This window comes from Palaemon carinicauda, chromosome 4 (genome assembly GCF_036898095.1).
Source record: "Palaemon carinicauda isolate YSFRI2023 chromosome 4, ASM3689809v2, whole genome shotgun sequence".
NCBI lineage: Eukaryota > Metazoa > Arthropoda > Malacostraca > Decapoda > Palaemonidae > Palaemon > Palaemon carinicauda.
Window position 1 is genome coordinate 2,931,184 of NC_090728.1, and position 12,500 is coordinate 2,943,683.

Consider the following 12,500-nt stretch of genomic DNA (forward strand, 5'->3'; position numbering starts at 1 on the left):
TTTTTCTCTTTTTTTTAAGTAATATTTTTGCTGGATATAATTTTTTTTCATTTTGGTAAAAAACGAAAAACCTAGAAATCAGGGAAAAAAAATAAGAGACAAAAATTATAAAAAAGGCCAACATTTTATTGTTTTATAATGTCTTTCTTAGTTATATACCAGATGTCAATGCTAAATCTTTAAAACTAAGGGAGAATATAGAATTTGAAGTTCAATAATTATAGTTTTGAGATATGGCCGTTCAAAGTTTTATTTGTATTATTACAAAGACAATATTAATAGATCATGATTATTAGGAATCTTATGTTCTTTTTGGATATTAATAAACCAAAACGAAGTTATTAATTATAATTTATCATAAATGAACATCCCTTTGCTAAATATCTTGCTTCTTTAGGCGAGATGGTTGCTCCTTCATCATTTCTTTCCTTCACTAACTTTACTAATTTCGTCAATATTATCCATTTCTGAGCTCTTAATAGTGCAAATTTTCTTCTTCCTTATGTTAGTGATATGTTGAAATTGTCTTTGGCATGATGAAATTCTTGCTGAAGTCGAGAATAACAGACGTAAAAACGAGTGAATGTCAGAGGTCAAACTTGAACGTACACTCTCTATGAGGCTTGTACAAGGACTGAAGGCCAAAGGGTGTAATTGCCGTGTAATATATTGTCTTTTGACTCATGGAATCTATATAGATGCCATTGCACACAAATTGTTTTATATCAAAATGTAATAATTATCAAAATTTATGATAACAGAAGTAACACTGCATTTTCTTGTAGGAACAATGATTTTTGGTTTATTGATATAGAATATGAAAAAAAAAAAAAAAAATAGGCGATATCATGGGAAAACACGACAAACATGGGAACAGAGTAGTAAAAAATTGGCATTAAATATTCCAAATGCAATGGCATCATTACTTTGTTTAGTCACTCATTTTATTCATTGTTGTAATTTTTCTAGAATAATAATATTAATTAAAAGAAATAACCCCTGCAAGGAAAATAATTATTAAGGTTAAAAGGTTGAAAAATTTAATAATCATGTGTACTTCTGTTTTTAGTGTATTTGTACAAACATATTTAAATGGATATTTTTAAAATTTAGTTTTGAGTCATTAATAAATGATTAGTGTAAAATAGTATCTGAATATGCATGTAAGTTGCTTATTTGTACATTTGGTGAAACAATATTTCCATGAAATTTTTGAGTAATATTTGTTCTTTCCTGATATGCCACTTTTAAAATCATTTTCCTTAAAATCTTTCTCACAGGAAGTATTTTATCACGAATTCTAGAGATCAAACCATCTTATAATATCAATTTTCTGAAAAAAAAAATATTTTTAATGGGATAATAAAGAATGCTGAATTTTTGCAAAGCAAGTAATACTGAATGGTGCTCTTTTACCGGCCAATGGTGCTCAGAGACGTCACAAAACTTAGTCCCACTTATCGCTTATCCCTGTCATCCCCGCTCACCCCCAATTTACCTGTGCATGGGATGACCTCCTATTCTATAGACCTTGATGAGAAGTATCTAGAACTCTTCCATTCCAGAACACAATGATATTTTGAGTTGCAATTAAATTATCATACATAAGAATCAATTGTTTTTTTTTTTTTACATTAACTTATATGAAATAGAATTAATTGTTTTATTTTTGCATCAACAAACATGAAAAAAATAAATAATTTTCACAAGTTTGGTAGTACAACATACATAAATTTAACATAACATATAACAAATCCCCTTGCCTAGCGAAAAGTTGGGGGTCATTAGCCAACATATTTTCACTAATGCAAAGAGAATCATTTTATCATACAAGATTACAAATACAAACATTTCAGTTCAATGAATATAAGATACAATTTTTTATTACAACCTCAAACTGGAAAATCTAAATTTACAGGGTTGAGAAATAATGAAATTTATCAACAAAAATCTTTAAAAAAAAAAATAAAGTTTTCTTTTTATCAGATACAAAATATACAAGCAATATCTAACATATGCCTCTTGTTGACCTCGGTTAACATTATTTGTAAGGACATGGCAAAATAATACATCAAATGCAGGAATGTACATTAGAGAGGATTTTAGATAAGACTGATTGGATTTCACAATACCTTGACACGCAGGGCAAGCATAATAAAACTGAATCACATCCTGACAAATATTATGCAAATGAAAATGTCTTATATCATAATTCAAAATGACACACACTTCAATATGAGCAGTTATAGCTTGTTCATGAGTGAGACTTAGAAAATTTTCACTTTGATTTACGTGGATAATAGCCTGAACAATAGATTGGTCAGACTTCTCGATTACAATTAACTTGGAATGAGACTCAAAATTAAAATATTCATTGAATAACAAAATATCAGTTGTTTCTGACACATGTGTGGAATAAGACAAATCATTACTAAACTGATCAAACAAGAATGTATCGGACAAGCTAACATCATCATAGGAAAAGACATCATCACAAGCAAAAGTACCTTTAAAAGAAAGGTCATTAGAAATCTCAAAAAGAGAATCAACACAAACTAACATGTCTTCACGAGACAAGTTAGTAGAACAGGCATAAGACATGACATTACGAACCAAAATTTCTTCTCGAGACAGGTTGATAGATCTGTTGACAACAGAAATATCATCAGGAACTAACACATAATTACTAGACATGTTAATAGAAGTGTCAATAGTTGAACAAATATCATGAACTAACGTATCTTCATGAGATAGGTTAGTAAAACAGTTATTAGTGGAAACAGCAATACAAACCATCAACTTTCACGAGGCAAGTCGGTAGAAGAGACACCAGTGGAGACATTATCATGATTTGATACATCATTGTCACATGTGAAGGTAGAACTCTGAGTCTTCTCACAAGTCTCAGTGCTCGAAGAAAACAGAGTAGACAAATCATGACTGAGAGCCTCCAACTCCTGATCAAGAACTGGCTCGTTAACCATCCGTGCTCTAACATCAACATTCTCATCTACCAAATCATAACCAAGCCAAAATTTAATACCATTGATAGGCAACTCAGAAACCACACCAACAACAAAAGGCTCTGATAACCAGTCGTAATGAAGATCCATGCGATGCAAAGAAACTCTAAGATGGGCACCAACCCCACAAACGGGAGCATACTTCCCAATAAACAAGTGACTGGGCACAATTATTATCACACATGATACAAACAGGGTGTAGTTAACCACCATCAACAGCAACAAACCCCTTAGCAGTATATGGCTGGAAAACCTAATAAAGAGTTCTGGAACAAACACTGGCATTAAGAAGCTTCCTGTCAAAAACGTGGTCGTTTATAGTGTTAACCTTTACTGGTAGGACACCATAACCAGACTTTGGTAGAGTTACAGGAGCCACAGTTTTAGCTTCTTTCATTTTTACCTCAAAACATTCAGACACAGTGTGATCTTTTTTCTTACAATAATTACATAGATACAGAACTACGACCTAAGGTTAAAAAAAAACAGGTTTTTTTGCCATAATTTTTAATACGTTTTGGTTGTGAGCGATATTGACCTGTGAGACCTCAGTTCAGTGTGCACAGCAGTCGGGTTAGGACGCATTTCATCCCAGCTCTTTTCTTTGTGCTATTTCTGAGATACCCTTGGGTCGAGCTCGACCCATCAATACCTAGTTAAGTTAAGTTGTGTAATATCAAATTTTTTATATAATTATCCAATGTGCAGTAGTGTTAAGGCGTGTATAAAAAAGGATTGTTGTAAAGTGTTTATGAAGGTCTTCTACTTCGTGTGTATTTATAAAATAGCTTATAATTTCTCCTGTTTTTATAAGTTTATACCTTCATGATGACTTAATTATGATCCTTATCCTATTTCTTTTCTTGCAAAATAATCTATAAACTTCATTCTAGCTACCATAATATTTTTCTGCCAATCCTCGAACAATTATATAGGTAAATGCCTCGCTGATATTTACATATCTTTCTCCATTTCAGGTAGCAAATATGATCTTCCAAGGAGGTGTGGTTGGCGGCCATTTTTAGAGCATATCCGACACAAGTTGGCATAGCTCTATGTATGCCTCTGTTTTTATAAAATTTCTGATATTTTCATGCATAAATCCTATGCTCAGTAATGGATATAAGGATTTGTCCTGGAAAATTTCATAATATAACTCAGCAAAAAAAAGAAAGAAAAAAATGCCCCTTTATAAAACATTAAATAATATCCAAGTGCAGATTGTTTTATCCATTTTTGTTTTACGATAATAATACAATATCCTGTAAAAATTTAAGCCACTAACTATGTTATTTACCTACTCCCAAAAATTTTTGAAAAGAGGATAGATTTTTAAGCCAAAAAAACATACACTTTTTTCTGATTTCAGGAAACGTTCCCTTTTGGTTCCTCCCCCCCCCCCCCCCTTAGATCTCATCAAATGGTGCTCAATTATAATAGAACAATTGCTTAGAATAGTTTTAGTTTATCTCCATATTTAGATTTTAGGTGAATGTTTTTGTAAAGTAATTTTTTTACCTATTTTTTTAATCTATTTGTAATAAACATTTGTATTGAACTTAGCTTTCATTCCCTATTTTGAAGACTAAAATATTCTTTGAAGTTTTTTGATATTAAGAGGTTGTGAATTGCTTTGTTAATGTTTTTTTTTTATGAATTTCGTTTTTACCTCGGATCGAGGTCGACCCATCGATACCTAATTAATGTGGTCAAATAACGATACTTATCCAGGCTTAAAACTGCTACTTTGGGACTTGACAAGTGAATCAGAATTAGACCTTTGATCTACATCAATATTAATATGCTTATTTGTATCCCTATAGTCTTTTGACCTATTAAACCTTTTATCATTAGACCAAGACTCTTTGTGAGCCAGTACATAATCATCAGGACATATAGCTGTTTCACGAAGGGTAGATAACTTTCACTCATTTAAATAAACCTTAATATTTTTACCAACAAGATTTTTAAAATGTTCAATTCGAATAATTTTTCTTAATCTATCAGAATCCTCCTTACACTCTGCTGCTTTACACCATTTATCAAACCACTTTTCTCTGCTAAATTCTATATATATTTGCTTATCTTGCTTTGTCCAGCTCCTGAACTTCCTCCTATAAGCTTAGGGTGTTAATTCATAGGCATGTAAAACAGCATTTTTCACGACTTCATAATTATCTACTCTATCTTCAGAAATAGAGGCATAGACTTTCTGTGCTCTATCACAAAACTACTGACAACTTATAAGCCCAATTGTCATCTAAATACTTTTCATTAAAAGGAGATACAAATCGATCTTCATTAAAAATAATGGAACTAGATTTATCTGCATCATTAGAGTTAGCTTCCTTAATATTTTCAAGCTCTAAATCCTTTTGAACATTTCTTTCATGAACCTTTATTCCAGTTTCAATTTCTAACTGCTCACGCATAAAATCAGCTACCTTCTTTCATGCTTAGATTCTAAATGTTCACGTTTCAGCTCAGCTCCTAATTTTAATTTCTCACGCTCGGCCTCTATTATGAGTTTTTCAAGTTTTATAGCTGACGAACCTAAAACCACTGATTCACTTTCAATCTCATCTAACATATCCTGAGGTAATACATCATCTTCAACCAAATGTTAAATCAACAAATGTTTAATAGCTTCTTTCTTCGTAGAATTTTTAACATTAAGTTCAAGATGTTTACCTAAACTAACTTAACCAGATCTCTTAAGATCCCTTAACTTCTAAATTCGAGGTTCCTCCCAAAATGTGTCAAAAAAAAAAAAAAAATCAGCTGCATTAAACTCTGCCATGATTGCTGGCTATTTTATACTACTAACGAAGGTTTATTTTGCAAACAATGTTTGAATCACAAACAACATTACAATTCAGATCCCCGATATGGTCCCCCAGTTCTGCTATGTTCAACTATTGTAATCGACTCAAAAAGTTCATGAAGCAATATAATAAATTAACAACAATATGAAAATAATACCCAACAGACAGAAAATTAAGAAATGTTTAACATTTAACATAAGTATTTATATATTTACAGCATTACGCAAGATTCACCAAATACTCACCGCACACCAAAACTAATAAGTAAATACAGGAAGTTGTTACGAGGCAGGACGAGTTGACTTTCCAAATTTCTATACAGCCAGGGACAAATCATTTTGTGTAGTTTCAAATATAAAATGTTGACACTAAGAATCCGAGCTTCTCTCTTATGATGAAAGTTATTTCAATCCTCTCTGTCTTCTTCAAAATACTATATCTTTGTGAGTAGTCACTAACTTTCAGAGTCACATAGGGTGTAGTTGAAAAATGTCTCCAAACACGAACAGTATTCAGATAGGTCTCTCTCATCTCCCCTGCTCCGCAAGTCACCTGTCCTTCATTATATGCGGGACCAATACTGTAGAGAATTCTGGAGCAATCAAGAAAAACATTAAGTAATAGCGACGCGCTAGCAATCCAATCTCAAATCATCTTGTTGAACTCACGTTCGGCATACGGCTGGCACTGAAGTACAGTAGTTATGAGAAGTATCTAGAACTTCTGTTTCATGACACAATGTTATTTTGAGTTAAAATTACGTTAACATATATAAAAATTAATCGTTTTATTTTTACATTAACTTATATGAAATAATGAAATAAAATTGTTTTGTTTTTGCATCAACATACTGTACATGAAAACATAAGCCTTTTTCTCAACTTTTGTAGTACAGTATATATAATTCAACGTGACATACAACAATGTCCATCCATTATCTGTCGTTCTCACCATGTGTTCCTCACGCCTACATTTCTTTTTCTTACATATTGTTAGAATATTCTATACTGTAGTCGTTCTCGCATTCAGGTTGTATATATATATATATATATATATATATATATATATATATATATATATATATATATATATATATATATATATATATATAAATCTGTTAGATTGTAGCATATTGTATAAATAGTAGGAATATGATAGATAATAACTAATATCATACACTAGTTACCTTAAAAAAGAGAGAGAGAGAGAGAGAGAGAGAGAGAGAGAGAGAGAGAGAGAGAGAGAGAGAGAGAGAGAGGAACAGGGAAGTTGCGTGCCAATTGCAGTAAAACCTGTGATCGACAGTCGACTAAGATCTAATGATTAATAATTATGTATATTCTGTACTTGAACTGACTAACATGGAAGCAAGGACAACAGATAATCATGTTTAAATGTTTAAAGGTCACTCATGAATGGCACAGGTAAGGGACAGTCACAATAACTTAGCAGGAGGTAGAAAGACCGGGACACTGACCATATATATATATATATATATATATATATATATATATATATATATATATATATATATATATATATATATATATATATATATATATATATATATATATATATATATATACTATGACTGTAGAGGGTTAGTCAATGGGTGCTAATGACTCAGCAGGTGAACCTACAGACTCCTTCAAATGCACTACCTGTAGCTCATAAGAATCGTGAGGTTGTAGACACTACAAGGAAACCATCGAGTTTGAGCAGGTCTCAACACCAGACAAAGAAGTTTCTTGTAAGTCACCGCGGAGAACAGAGTCGTTTGTATCTTTCTGTGTCCATTGATAGTTCGGTTATTTATCATAGTTTTAAATACTATATCTATTTGTGTCAGAGAATAATTCTGCTTGTATTCTACAACTATTGTTTTCCACACAGTCCTTTCAAGGAGGTAAAGCCAATCAATCCTGCCTTTGGAAAACGCATAATTCATTATTTTTACACAGTTTAAAGAAGCCATCGGGACGGGTTCATCAATTTGGATAAATAGTATAAAGGCTATAAACTACTCATGCACCCTGACAAAGTAAATCAATATCATGAAATGTTAATGAGTATTATAACAAGAATCAAACTCATCAATTCTATCAGTTATTAACAAATATAACATGCTACAGAAAATACACCATAAGTGACGCTGGAGAGACTAGGAAATGGGGTTACTGGCTGGAGTGATAGGAGGGTGAAGACAGATGAAGGAAGGAGAGGGAAGGGACGGGGGAGTGTAGGTATTCGAATTGCTTTATCTTACTAACCTCATTCAATTGGCTTAGGCTATATTTAGCAAGGAGTAAACAATTAAATTAACGGGATTTTCCAGTGCATTAGAGGATAAAAAATTAGGGAGAGGTCTATAGAGTGCTGTGTCAAAGTACCATTCTAATCAAGCAATTAGTATGTGATATATAAAAGAAAAAAAGTAATAATTGCCAGAAATGCATAGTAGTTTCTCGTAAAAAGAATTTTTTAGGGACGCAGGAAGTCAAGAACGGAAATGTCCAAGGACGCAATTTCCCAGAAACACAAATATCCGTGACACATATGTCCTGTCATCATATATATATATATATATATATATATATATATATATATATATATATATATATATATATATATATATATATATATATATATATCGTGTGTGTAAGTATATATATTTAATATACACACACACACACACACACATATATATATATATATATATATATATATATATATATATATATATATCGTGTGTGTAAGTATATATATTTAATATACACATACACACACACACACACACACACACACATATATATATATATATATATATATATATATGAATATGAATATATATATATATATATATATATATATATATATATATTCATATTCATATATATATATATATATATATATATATATATATATATATATATATATATATATGACCTGTAAAAGAGATCATTAAGCTGATAATGTATCTTATGTCTTTTGATCTTTTAAATACTTAACATGGCTCTATGAAGGAAAAGTTCTCACATGAGTAATTGTTCTTACGAAAAGTAGCCAGCTCACACTGCCTATAAAATACGGATTATCAACCAAGACTATATTATCAACCAATAACATAATAAGGAGGAAGCATCTGGCTATATATATATATATATATATATATATATATATATATATATATATATATATATATATATATATATATATATACTTATTCTGATGACGCTGAACTCTCCCCGTCCCTCGGGTAGCAGGGTGTGAAAGTAGTCATACTCCGGTGGCTAGGACAGTATGTGCTTGTGTTAGCATATCTGTCTATATATTCAACTGTCATATATATATATATATATATATATATATATATATATATATATATATATATATATATATATATATATATATAGAAAAAGGAAAGGGAATGGAAATTGAGGAAATAGAAAGAGACGAGAGAGCAAAAACATTAGCGCTCAAAAAAGAGAGAGAGAGAGAGAGAGAGAGAGAGAGAGAGAGAGAGAGAGAGAGAGAGAGAGAGAGAGAGAGAGAGAGACCGTAAAATGAAGAGAGAACTGAACGAGTAGAACAATGAGGTTTCAAAATTTTACAGATGAAGTTTAAACTACTATGGATTTAACGCAAAAAGAAAAAAAATAGTTTCTTTTCATTTAATATCTCTCACAATTATTTTTTGATCATAATATTACTTTGACACAGCACTATATACCTGCCCTAATTTTTTATAGTACAATTAATTTTCAAATACCATTATTTTAGGTGTTTCCTCATGTTCTAGTAAAATCAAGACGCAATCTTTTTGGTAAGTTTGTTAGACAATCGAACGTATGCTGACCCTCTCTCACTATGTTCTCCCTTCCTCAATTCACTCTCCCTCCATTGTCTAACTTTGCGGATTTATTATCTAATACTTTCCATAATACTCCCCTTTAACATTGTATTTTCTAATAAAGTTTTCATCACAAAAATATCATTTGAAGAACCATAACGATAAAATTTTAAAAAAGTAAAAGGGAAAATAAGGTATGGATTTAGAAGTCATGAATGTCAAATTATGATTTCGTTAGGGTCCTTTAAATTGTGTGAAAATAATGAAATGCACGTTTTCCTAAGGCATATTTGATTGGCTTCACCTCCTTGAAAGGTTGAGTAACTTAACCATTAACTATCATAGTTTGGGTACTTGCTGTAGTTTATACCTGAGCAGTTTTTTGTTTAAGCGTTTGCTTGATCGAGGAGGTTATCCTATCATATTAATGACTGGCATGTTACTTTGTCCACGTAAAGGCAGAGATGTATTTGCATTATATCTCCATTCCATAAACAAAGTGGAACAAACTAACATTAAACTTACGATTAGTCTTAACAGGTAAGAGAACTTCAGGTTTGTTAGACACACACAATAACACAATATGGCATAAGAAACACAAACATAATACTGTATAAGTGATTCTTAATATCTACCCTATAATTCACGATGGGCAGACAATTAATGAAAAATGGTGAGACATTAAGAACAAATATCAATTCAGTTGGTTGTGAAGTTTTAGGACACGTAGTTAGAAGGAGAAAGCCATGGATATTTAATGATACTAGTGATACTATAGAAAATAGACAAAGACCGAAATTTATTGTTGAAAGATTTCGAGGAAGTAATGAAATATACAAGATAGAACATACTAAATATTCAAGTATTGACAGTAAAGTCAAAAGTAAAGCTATGGATGACTCGAGAGAATATTTATACAGGAAAGCAGATGAGGCAGACAAAGCTTTGAATTTACGGAGTGGCTATGGTGTATGAATCGGTCATGGAATTATTAACAAAATCTCTATGGGGCAAAGGAAAAAAAAAGCATATGCCCCTGAAAAAGAAAGATGGATTTGTTATAACAACAGAAGGTGAAGAAAGACAACGTTAGAGGGAACACATCAGTGAGTTCATGAATAGGTGATATGAAGCAAATAATTTCACTGATATACATTAGGCTAAGGAAGAACTTGATGTGCCCATGATTGAATTTCGTTTGTTTTAAAATTGAAGCTATTTTTGATAAACTGAAGAGATGGAAAGCCCATAGATATGATGGAATAACTGCTGAGATGATAATGGCTGAAAATAAAGTGACCCCCAGAATACTTTGCAGAATGTGGTATGAAGAGGCAAAACCTGTTGAATTGGATTTAGGAGTGTTGGTAAAAATGACAGATATAAGAGACCTGACTGACTGCATGAATACAGATGTATCAAACTTTTTCATAACACAGTTCTTATGAAAATATATAGTATGCTTATTCTAAAGAAACTACAGAGAAAGATTGAGGAAAAACTGAGAGAAGAACGAGTAGGATTTAGAAAAGGTAGAAGTTATACTGACCAACTTTTCATTTTGAGACATATTTTATAACAATGCGTAGAATATAAATATTCAGTTTTGATGGCATTTGTGGACTATGAGAAAACCTTTGGTAGTGTTCACCGGCCAATTTTGTGGAGAGTCCCGCTTTATCATGGAATTCCTTTGTGAATTTGAATAAATCTATTCCTGAGCAGAGCATGTGCAAAGTTGATGTTAGTGGAGTCCTATAAAATAAATTTCCACTGAACAGTGAAGTTCTCAAAATGAATGTGTTGTCACCTATGGTGTTTATCCTCCTCATTGATTTTGTAATGCGTGGAACAGTTGGAGATTGAACTGCATTGGTAATTGGAAATTAGCAGACTTAAAATATGTTGATAATGCTATTCTTATTAGCAGAACACCACAGGATTTGCAATGATTGATTACCAGAATGCATGATATATCACATGAGGTCAGGCTCAAGATAAATAGAAGAAAGGGAGACATGATTAGAACGGAGTATGCAATGAAAGATGAAATATCATTGGAAGAAGAAAGGAGTGATGAAATAGAATCATTTCCATATTTAGGGACTATGATTTCTTCACTTCTACCTTGTAGGTAAAGGTGACAGCCATGAAAGGCACAAAATACTACATAGATGATTAGTTGGTGTATCTTGTGAACTCAGAGGAGGTCAAGCGTTTCTGAGATAGCACAGTAGATTCACTAAGTGAAACAGATGTCACCATTGGGACCACATCATCTTATTACTTTATTTTTCTCTCAATTTTTTTTTAACGATACTTCAATGTTGTCTTTAGTTTTTGTATTGCATTAATTTTGTATCAACAGGACTCTATGAACTTAATTTTTATAGAGCAGTACCCTCTATGTGGAAGTAAAACAAAATTTACATATCTCATGATAACTTTTCCTATTGTTATTCCATTTGGATATAGGTCATGCTACATTGTCATAGGATTGCAGGTACATTAATCTAGGGGGATTTGTGGAGATCACTGTTATTTGAAATGTAAAATTTACATTTATAGACCTTTACATATATAAATTAAATTGTTGGGGGGTTGTCTATCTTGTCAGAATCATGTTCTATGACTGAATTGAGATGCTTTATGAATGAATTTGATTCTTGCTATGAATTTAAGTTGATGGGAGATAGTGTAGCATCGTATACACTGGGCTAGGTAATCTCTACAGCATCACATGCATCCCTGATAATGCTCCGCGTTGACTCTTCTGATGAACATATCGTGAGGCGCAGGGCT